Genomic DNA, 11,538 nt, shown 5'->3' on the forward strand with positions numbered 1-11,538 from the left:
ACACATGGGACGGCAAGTATGGATTGTGAGAATTTAGTTTGAACTATTTCAAAGACATCGTAATTGCCATAGACACACACTTGTGAACCATAAAGCAGCTGGGCAATCACTTTTGCCACAAAGACCTGTATAGCTGCTGGAACATATTGGCCCCCTTTAGAGTAGTAAAAAGACAGGAGCACCTTCGCAGTTCTCCGGGCATTAGCAGTAACGGTCCTTGCTTGGAATCGCCACGTTCCCGACGAGTGAAATATCATCCCTAGATATCTAAAGGAGGCTACTTGGTCCATTGGATGCTCGTTTATCAGCCAGAGATGCTTTGCCCTCTTCTTAGAGAAGACTAGAACTTTTGATTTATCGTCATTGTCAGACATTCAGTTCTACAATAATTAGCAAGTGCCCTCAACAGGCGCCTTAACCCAATACAAGACAACGATAGAAGAACTATGTCGTCTGCATACAGTAAGATGGACAGAGGCCTCCTAGATAGTCTGGGCGGATGTATACATATCGGTATCAAGCTTTTGACTAAAGAATTCATATAGAAGTTGAACAGTGTGGGGGCTAACATGCACCCCTGCTTAACTCCCTTAAAGATGGGAATAGGCTTAGATAGGTGTCCAGCGCTATTACATCTTATACGTAGATAGGTGTTATCATATAAGCATCGTATAAGTGAAAGGAGTCGCCTATCAATATTGGTGGCCTCGAATTTCTCCCAAAGTCTGTCCCTTGAAATCGAATCAAAGGCTGATTTAAAGTCAATGAAAGCCGAGTAAAGGGCTCCACCAGGCTTAGCTGTGTATTTATCCACCAAGTGTTGGAGGACAAGACCATGGTCCATGGTGGAGCGTTCGGCTCTAAAACCAGTCTGTTCGTCCGCCAAGATGTTTTCTTGTTCCAATCAGTCTTTCAGCTTCTTGTGCAAATGATTGGCATATATCTTGCTAACAATATTTAAAAGACTGATAGGTCTATAGTTGGAAGGGTCTGATCTTAAACCTTTTTTGTAGATAGGGATGATTATAGCAAGACCCCAATCTTCTGGAATACAGATAGAATGATCTATGCATGTAAATAGGACCGCTAGTATTGGAGCCCACCACTCTACATTAGATTTGAATACCTCAGAGGGGATGTTGTCTGCCCCAGGGGCTTTGTTCGGTTTCAATTTAGCAATAAGATTGGAGATTTCCTTGACTGTAACTGGTGGCCATTCGGGAAAGTCATTTGCACCAAATTTAAACGTTTGATGATAAGTCTGTTCTCTTGCATAGATTTTGTTAAAATGCGATTCCCAAGTATTTGCTGAGATATAACAGTCCAAATTGATAGATGATTTAGGCCATCCCATTGCAACCAATCTCCAGAAGGTAGTTGAGTCCTTTGATCTAGAGGTTTTCAACAAGCATTGCCAATTTTCTTTTTGCGCTAATCTCTTTTTCCGTGTAGTAACATTTCTTCAATTCGTGGTATTCCGTAAGTAATGGCGGGGAGTTATTGACTCTATACGCTTTGTATTTTGCAGTTAGTCGTTTTTTTAGCACTACATATTCGTAGTCGAACCAAGATTTAGATTTGCACGGGGAGCTAAAAGGCTTGCTCTTAGGTTTAAAAAGCAAGTCGTTTTGTAAAACCGTAATCAGTTGTTGGAAGGACCCAAGGGCAGTTTTTGCTGAAGTCACTTCAACTACAAGGTCGCGAAGATAAAGGCACCTATCCGAATTTAGTGTCTCTTTTAGGTCACTTTCTAAGTTAAGCGACCACTTGATACGGGATGGGCGTATTTCAAGGTCTGCATCCCAGAACTGGCTCTTGATCGGCATGAATAATTTGATTGCCGCAATTCAAAGAAAGGACAAAGGGCAAGTGGTCACTGTCGGAGCGATTGTCTACCATACACGAGGACACTGCCCAGAATAGCTCATAAGAGACAATAAAAAAAATCAATGGTGGATGTTCCAAGGCCAGATAAAAAGGTAAATTCTCCATTAATGTCTCCTTTCACACACCCATTTGTCAGTACTAGATTCAGATTGTTCAGCATTTGCATAAGGCATAGTCCGGAATAATTAGAGCTGTTATCTTTCGATTGTCTGGTCGAAACATCGAAAGGCCCATCTATTATTGATGCTGGCCTTTGGAAACTCGAATAGAGGGCCTCGTTGCTTGAGCCAATTCTGAAGTCCCCCGCGATGATCACCAGAGCTTTGGGGTGTAGAATTGGAGGACTGTCCTCTATTGGAAGGTGTCCTTTACTGGAAGAGCCATCTGATTGAAGTCCAATTTAAAGATAAAGAACCCGAAGGAAGGAGAGCGAGGGAGGGGGTCTGAAATTGCTCATCAACAATTAGCATTCTGGACAGCAAGCTGAGCAGGCCCACAAGTCAGCTAGTCATGGCCTCCCCCGCTACAGTGAGAGGTGTTGCATTTCTATTTAGGTTAAAATAATTATTTCTAAATTTGCATATATGCATATAAATATGTAATAAAACATAAGAGGGCAAAGAGCTGCATACAATTTGCATATGTTGAATTACATGCAGCATATGCACACTTTATGCATATTTGGGTCCTCTTTTCCAGGCACTTTAGCCACAATTACTTTAGCTGGTTTTAATGTTGTATTTTAATATCATTGTCACTGGCCCCTGGCTGGGGCTGATGGGAGTTGTAGTCTAAAACATCTGGAGGGCACCAGGTTGGGGAAGGCTGGACTGAGGGCTTAGTTGTTTACCGGGCCCAATTCAAGGTGTTGGTACTAACCTTTAAAGCCCTGTACGGTCTCGGCCCAGCTTATCTGAAGGAACGCCTCCAGCATCAACAAATATGCCGCCTGACCAGATCAGCCACTCAAGACCTTCTCTTGGTCCCACCAGTCAAAACAGCTAGACTGGTGCGGACCAGAGAGAGGGCATTTTCAATCGTGGCCCCCACCCTCTGGAACTCTCTCCCTTATGATCTTCGCCATGCCCCCTCCCTGCCAAGTTTTTGCCAAGCCTTGAAAACCTGGCTATTCAGGCAGGCCTACAAGATCCCTGGGGTAGCCTAATTTTATTGGTTTTAGCTATGGGTGGGTTCGGTTTCGTTTTATATTGTAGTTCTTGGGTTTTTATGTAGTTTGTATGTTGTATTTTACTTGATCTTGTATGCTGCCTAGAGTGGCCGCTTGTGCGGCCAGATAGGCGGCCTAGAAATAAAATTTATTATTATTATATTATTACTAGCTAGCTAGCTAGATAATCAACTTTGAGCTTCTCATGTGCTATTTGATTGATTGATTGATTGATTGATTGATTGGGTTTATTTATATGCCACCTTTCCACGGTGACCTGTGCCCAAAGTGGCTTATAACAAACACTCAAAATAAAAGCACTGGGGAGAGGAGTCAGTTTACAAAACATAACAATAAATTCAAATAAGGCAAAAATAAACAATTTAGCAAACGTAAAATAAATTCAATATTACAAAAAATAATCTAGACTTAAATACATAAGTGAGCACCTTATCCTTCTTAACACAGAACAGAAAGCAGGGCAGTGGCATTTGTAATGCAAGGGAGCATTCCAGGTCAGTCTAAGTTTTGCATTTCTTTTACAGACTTGTTTCCAGCAACAACTGCTTTAAGCCTCCTTGTATGAAAATGCCCTCAAATCCCAGAAGTTGCCTGGAGATAACTGTGGCTGTCCTTTGCAATAGCTGCAACGTGTCCACGTGGACTGACCTCGGGCTTGGCCATTTTTGCTCCTGCTGCCTGAGCTCCTCCTGCGTGGGCCCCTGTGCCTCTTGCGCCCCCATCCTGCCCCAACCATGTCCACAGCAGCTGAAGAGAGGTGCTTAGACCATCCTCGCTTTCTCGCCCAGCCATTAACAGAGGCTGTGTTTGACAAATTTAAATTAACTGCCTCTGAATTAATTTGAGTTAGCCGAATTAGACTTAATTTCAATTTGAGTAAATGTTCAAACCCACATAGAGAGAGGAAGACGTCTGATTTGCCCTCAGATCTTAAAAGTTTAGATTCTCATTTGACCCCAGAACATCGTGCCCCCTGTGACCTCCTGTCCCCAGGACCCTTTTGTGTCCTTTATCATAGGACGGTCACCTTCCTGCATGACGGTATGAGAATGTTATTTTATTATTTATTTGGACCATTTATATTTAAATGAGAGGAGACACGTGTGTGTGCGTGCGTGTGTTTGTTTAAGGAAGTATGCTACCAGCCATCACCACTCGTCCTTGGCACACGTCCCATTGATCATTGAGGGCTGGTGCCCATTGAGACTGGTAGGGCAGAAGGCAGGGAGACCAACAGCAGGTGGAGCCAGAGCCAATCACAGGCCACCTCCAACGTTGCAAGCTGACTGAGGGCTGAGTGAGGTTGGCGGGGCAGTATCCCACTCGCCCTAATCAGCAGTGTGGTGGCAAATCCAGAAGTGCAGAGTCCCTTACTAATAGTCACAGCCACACAGCATTCTAAGATTACATAATAATCTGGCCAGGTTTGAATACTGCTTTCTGCTTCTCTGTCACTGCCACCATTTGACTGTCTTTTCTTGCAGCTAGAGATCTTGCTTGAATGACTGAATTCTGTGTCCACACGTTTATCTCCTGCTCCTACCAAACTGCCTGATGATGTAGATGGGATACTATCATCAGGATTCACTGTCTGTTCTTCGGCAGTTACAGAATTCTCACTCTCTACAACTCGGCTTTTTGAAGTAGGAACTAACAGGAACCTTGTTCACTCTGATTAGCTCCAATCAGCAGGAAACAAGTTAGAAGATTCTTCTCAGTGGCTAACACACTCTCCTTTCATGCTGATTGGCTCATAGGATGCTGGAGACATAGGGACCCTGCTGGGACCTGGCTCCCTTGTCCTGAGACTCTGGACAAGTATACTCCTCACCCTAATGGACCAGCCTCCACTGCCATTGGTTGAAATATTGTGGCTTAACCCAAAGGATCCTTGGACATACCATTTGGTGAAAGTGCTGCCAGGTTTCTGTTAGAGACCCCTAGGCCAGGGGCAGGCAGGATCTACTTCTGTGGAGCCAGGTCCCTCTCTGGACACATCTTGGCCCAGGAATTTGCTTTGGGTATCAGAACTGAATCTGTGTTGGAATTGCTTTTTAAGATGTTTTCAAATTCTTTTAAAAGATTTTTTGATATGTTTTTAAATATGTTTTGTTTTAATGTATTTTAAAGTCTGTTTTTTAAGATGTTTTAGAGTGTTTGTAGTGTTTTTGTTTGCTGCCCGGTTTGCTGCCCTGGGAGAAAGGGGGGGATATTTTATTATTATTAACAACAACAATTAGTGCTTACAGAGTTCTCCTTTCACACATACATACTCCTATTTCTCCCCCCCCCACGTTTTTTTTTATTTCAGCAAATGGGGGGCAAAGACTTTTTGTTACCACTATTGTAAAGCCATTGGGAGTCTGAAACTCTTGCTGATCTCTGCAAATCACCTGGAGATCTACCAGTAGATCCCGATCTGCCTTCTGCCCATCCCTGCAGCATAGGTGATCTTGGAGTCAGTTCATACTTCTTCCTGCCACTTCCCTGCCCCTGCCACTTTTGTCCCCAGAACCCCGGCTGGGGGAAATCAGCTGGAGATGAAATAGGAACTGGGGATCATTTAGATTTGGTTCAGATTTCAGTGTGAAGTTCCCTTCTGAGCTGCACTTTCTGAAACAATATGCAAACTAAAACGCAGCTCTTCTTTGAAATTTGCACTCCTTTCAATCTTACGAGGCCGTTCTCCGGCTGAAAAATGTGTGCAAGAACACATCTATTAGGAGAAAGAATACAATACAAGCGCATCTGGCAGAGAAATAACATGCAGAAACATAGCATAGGAGGGGAAAGCACTTGTAGAAATGTATACATGGGGCGAAATTTCATAGAAAATATGCATATACTAGGATAAATGTGCACTAAAATTCTGATTAATTTTTGTGAGGGCTTAAAAAAATTGTACACTGATGCAGGACTGTGGTGAGCTGAACTTAAGGGAAAAATGAGAAGCTGAGAGAAACTAACAATGACAGGTTCAGTGGCAGCTGGTGATTCCATGTCAGTGGGGCAGTGGAATCTGCTCCAGGTTTTAGTCTGAACTTTCAAGGAGCTGTCCAAGATGCTCCAGCGTTTCACTTCCTCCTAGTCCACTGGCGGCTGGTGATTCCATGTCAGTGGAGCAGTAGAATCCGCTCCGGGCTTTAGCACCTTGGCCAGCTCCTTGAAAGTTCAGACTAAAACCCGGAGCAGATTCCATTGCCCCACTGACATGGAACCACCAGCTGCCACTGCCCAATGGGGAAATGAAGTGGTTGTGGTGGGAGTAGGAAGAATTCATCTTCACCCCTGCACCCCACCCCATGTTTTTTCTCCCTTCCAAACTGCTCCATTCTCCTTGTGGGGCATGGGATGGAGATGTGAATCCTCAGATTCAGATCTCCTGCCAAATGTGAAATTGGGGGCCTCTCAGAAACGCAATCCCTGGGTTTCCCTGCGGAGAGGTGATGACTATTAAACCAATTTAAATCTGAAGCCCAGAGAGGCTCAAAGTAGATTGCCTCCACGATCTGCTGAAACAGCCTGGGGCACAGATGAAAGAGGCTCAGACTTCCCCAGCATCTGAATCCCTCCCTCTCTCCTCATCCCCCAACATCACAGGCTGCATACAAAGGAAGAGCAGCGGCCAACAGATCTGAAGGGGGGGGCAGAATGGACTACACCACTTCCCAATGCAACTGAGTGTTTGTCCCCAGCCTCCAAGAGGTCTTCTGTATCTTTAAAAGCTGTGCAGGGGGAAGGGAGAATTCCACCTTGTGGTTTTTCCCATTACAGGGTTGCAAGAACACCTGCACTTGGCTGACTTTCTCTTCTCCTAAAGATACAGGATCAGTCTCAGGCCCTGAACCTGGCAACCCTACAGCCCTGCAAGGTCAGTCGGTCTGCCCCAATAGGAGGCAACCTGAGGAAGCATTCTTAGCACAAATGTCCCATCGAGATAGCCACACCCATACTATACATTTAAACCACTGTTATACCACTTTAAGAGTCATGGCTTCCCTCCCCAAAATTCCCAGAGTGGTTTAACAAACCGATCTCTCTTCCCAGGAAACTGGGAACTGTAGCTCTGTGAGGAGGAACAGGGATCTCCTAGCAACTCTCAACACCCTTAGCAAACTACGGTTCCCAGGATTCTTTGGGGAAACCATCACTATTTAAAGTGGTATGACACTGCTTTAAATGTATGGTGTGGATGGGGCCCTTGAAAGGGACCAGCAGAGGCAGGTTTGCTTGGGGATGCCTCTGACCTGGAGCAACCTCCGTTTTGTTTTTTAAGTGATAGTCTGAAGTTACACTGTCTACTCCAGCACCTCATTCTGCTGCATCACTGGAACCGTTTGCAGGAGTTTCCTGGAAAGTGCATGGACTATTCACTTACTACCTAAGAGAACTTCATTCCTGGGGGCGGGGGCAGGGATGTGGATATTGTCAGGATGATCTCCCTTTCCCAATAAAGTCAGGGTCCAATTTATAGCAACCAGCACTTGCTATGCCACACAGCCAGTGTGACATAGAGGTTAGTGTTGGAGCAGAGCAAACAGCCTTACACCATGCCAGACCATTGGCCCATCCAGCTCAGTACATGAAAGGTTGTCACATAGAGGAGGGCAGGGATCTCTTCTCGATCGTTCCAGAGTGCAGGACACGAAATAATGGGCTCAAGGTGCAGGAAGCCAGATTTTGACTGGACATCAGGAAAAACTTCCTAACCGTTAGAGCCATACGACAATGGAACCAATTACCTAGAGAGGTAGTGGGCTCTCTGACACTGGAGGCGTTCAAGAGGCAGCTGGACAGCCATCTGTCGGGAATGCTTTGGTTTGGATTCCTGCATACAGCAGGGGGTTGGACTTGATGGCCTTATAGGCCCCTTCCAACTCTACTATATGATTCTATTATTCTATGAGTACTGTCTACACTGACTGGCAGTGGCTCTTTCCATGGCTTCAGAGAGGGGACATTCCCAGCCCTACCTGCAGATACTGGGGATTGAACCTGGGATCTTCTGCAGGCAAGGCAGAAGTTCTACCTGGATTCAGATGCCCATGCATCAATGAAGATCGCTAGGTTATTTTGGACCATTCACCATCTCTCAGCCACACCTACCTCACAGGGTTGTTGTGAGGATAAAATAGGGAGGGGGAGGATCATGTATGCCACCGTGAGCTCCTTGGAGGAAAGGTGGGATATAAATGTGATAATAATAATTGTGTTGTTATATGCCTTCAAGTCGATTATGACTTAGGGCAACCCTATGAATCTTTTTTGGATGTATTCATAGGGTTTTCATGCTAAGAGGTATTATTCAGAGGTGGTTTACCATTGCCTTCCTCTAAGCCTACGGCACCCAATATTTCCAGGCGGTCTCCCATCCAAGTACTAGCCAGGCCTGACCTGCTTAACTTCCGAGATCAAATGAGATCTGGAGTGTTCAGGGTAGTATGGCTGTAGTAGGCTAATAATAATAATAATAATAATAATAATAATAATAATAATAATAATAATAATAATAGAGTGCTATTTTAGGGTATGTAACTAGGGATGGCCACAGCTAGTATAGCACAGTGGGGAGGAGAGCCTGACTGGGAGTCCAGAGTCTGTGAGTTCAAATCCCCGCTCGTGTCTCCTGGGTGTCAAGGGCCAGCCAAAGATCACTCCACAGTGAGTGGCTCAGGGGTTAAGTGCCCTGTCACCTGTGCAGACGTGGGTAAGCGGCATAGTCCCAAGGAGCCCAGTTGCCCCCCAGCTGGCAGTTGCGGACAAGGAAGGGGCTGGCTTGTGCAGCTGTGGCAAACTGAGCAGGTCCTAGCCAGCTGGGGAAGACTAGCCGCAGAGGGAGGCAATGGGAAACCCCCTCTGAAAACCGCTTACCATGAAAACCCTATTCATAGGGTCACCATAAGTCGGGATCCACTTGAAGGCAGTCCATTTCCACATTCAGCTACAGATGAAAGGATCTGTTAATTTTGGATCTCTTATTTTTTCCAATCCTAAATTCTGCTCTCCATATTTCTGCAGCAATTTTTGAATTTTTCCAAAAAATCCTCATGAAAATTCTTCAGCATTTTAGTGTGAATTTCTCCTCGTCAACACATTTATGTATGCAGTTTTGACTAATGTACACATTATTTCAAGCAGTTTCGTCTAGTTAAATGCATTTGTATAGACTGTTTTCACTAATACGTTCACTTCTGAGCACACTTCCCCCTAAAAATGCAATTTTTGTAAACATTATTTGGTTGGGGAACTGCACCGCGAAATTTGGATAAGTGCAAGAAATTTTGGCTGTGTTACAGTTCTCACATTGTTTCGGGAAGTGCGAATTTGATAGATTTGGCTTCAGATGTGAACTGAATCAAATTTCTCCCCGTACCTAATGGGGACAACCATTGAGCAGCTCCCCAGTTTCCAGAGGGAGGTAGAAAACTTTGGCTGCAGGGCAGGCCCATCCCCAAGCCTGAGGCTTCCAGCCTCTGAGCCATGCCCGTTTGCAGCCTGACTTCAAAACTGTGCCTGGCACTTTCTTCCCACAGCTCACTAAGAGCTAATCATTGACCAAGGAAAGAGATAACGGGTCACATTCTCACCCAGCCTGCTGCTGCAAGCCTGGTAGGTCGAGCACCACAACTCAGCCCAAGTGCCAAATCCCCCTCAAACGTTGCAAGGCATTCATACATGTGCAACTTAGAGATGGATGTCCCAGCTTGCGCATCCTCTGCCACTGTGCATAAAGCTAATATCGACCTGTGCTTTTGTTAACTTGCTAAAGTGCAAACCTATTTCAACTGACAATGGAAGGGCCAGCACCAGACTGCAGGGGCCCTCGAAGGAGGCGGCAACAGAGCAACACTACTGCCGCTGGCTTGGGTTTAACTAGGCCCGAACACGTCTGTGCATTCACCTGCTGCATGTGCACGTCTGCCATCCCCCAAGTTTGAAGAGGAAGAGTTGGAAGGGGCCTATAAGGCCGTCAAGTCCAACCCCCTGCTCAATGCAGGAATCCAAATCAAAGCATACCTGACAGTTGGCTGTCCAGCTGCCTCTTGAAGGCCTCCAGTGTTGAAGAGCCTGCCACCTCCCTAGCTAATGATGCTCCATGCCTCCATCTTGGGTAATGGCAAACATGTGCACACAACGTGCTCATGTGCTGATGCAGTGACATGGCCAGCCTGTGGTGGTGGGTTGCCTGAGAGTGTGGCTTCCCCTCTGCGATCCGTGCCAGCATCAGGCCGTGGGACACAAGCTCCAAGACCCGATGCTAGTGTGAATTGTGGAGTGAGAGCTACACCAGCTCAGGAGCAGGGCCCCCTCTCAGCAGCAAGGTCCATCAGTCAGGGCCCAACCTGGCTGCCCGCTGGCACCGGGCCTGGACAACGGAGCCAATTACTTTCGTAGGGTGGCTGGTTATACACTGCCAAAAATGAGAACAAAAGAGAATGGCAATTTGCATAAAACTTAGATATTGTGATTTGCATATATAGACTCAAGTTCAGAAATAATTAGTAGCATTTAACTAGAGATACATTTCAAAGCTCCTGTTCTCCCTTTTTATGTTTCCTTATCTTCAAACCAGACTTGGGCTGGGCAGCCCTCAGACAGCACCTTTAAAGAGGATTGGCCTCTCATGACCATCCTCTGTAAAGTGGGCCACATAAAGTTAGATGGGTGGTGGCATCCCCTGGGGTAGTCTAGCTCTGCATTAGGCTAGGTAGCCTAGGTAGCTTTCAAGGCTTTTGCCAACAATTCTGTGCTTCTGTTATCTGATTCTTCCCTTATCGTTATCTATAGACACTCTCACACATTTTGCACAGCACAAGGCAACGGGAAGCTGACATCTCTGTCCCTGCTAAATTAGTTAACATCCTACCTGTTAAGAAATTGCTAGATTTAGCAGCCTGGCTGGATTTCAAAGATGTGCTTATGTTCTATAATTCATTGGCTGATGAGAACGACAAGGTGGCTAATGAAGGTCTGGGATTTGCCACGCAAACACACCTCTCTATTTTCATGTGGCAGAGAGAGAGAGAGAAAGAACCTTGGGGTTAACGGGGTCCCCTGCATGAGCCAGAAGGGCAGGACAGGGCAGGCTGGGAGAGGGTAGAAGCCAATACTCTGCTTGCATGGGTGAACAGGGGGCACGATGGGCACCCCATAAAGATGTGACGATGAAATGGCTCCATATGGCACCTTAGCTTCACCAAAGGGAGACAGAAGGGAAGACTGAAGGGATCTAATAGCATTCTTCAAGTATGTGAAAGGTTGTCACATAGAGGAGGGCCAGGATCTCTTCTCAGTCGTCACACAGTGCAGGACACGGAATAATGGGCTCAAGTTGTAGGATGCCAAATCCGGCTGAACATCAGGAAAAACTTCCTAACCATTAGAGTGGTACAACAATGGGACAAATGACCTCAGGAGGTGGTGGGCTCTCCAACACCGGAGACCTTAGCCTGTAAGGCCAT

The 11,538-nt window shown here is 45.8% G+C and overlaps 1 pseudogene; it reads right to left on the reverse strand.

The window, feature by feature from the left end:
* Positions 1-8,411: 8,411 nt before the first annotated feature.
* LOC133389803 (5S ribosomal RNA) lies at positions 8,412-8,529 on the reverse strand (annotated as a pseudogene).
* Positions 8,530-11,538: the final 3,009 nt, after the last annotated feature.

This window comes from Rhineura floridana, chromosome 7, assembly GCF_030035675.1.
Source record: "Rhineura floridana isolate rRhiFlo1 chromosome 7, rRhiFlo1.hap2, whole genome shotgun sequence".
In the NCBI taxonomy this organism is placed as follows: Eukaryota; Metazoa; Chordata; class Lepidosauria; order Squamata; family Rhineuridae; genus Rhineura; species Rhineura floridana.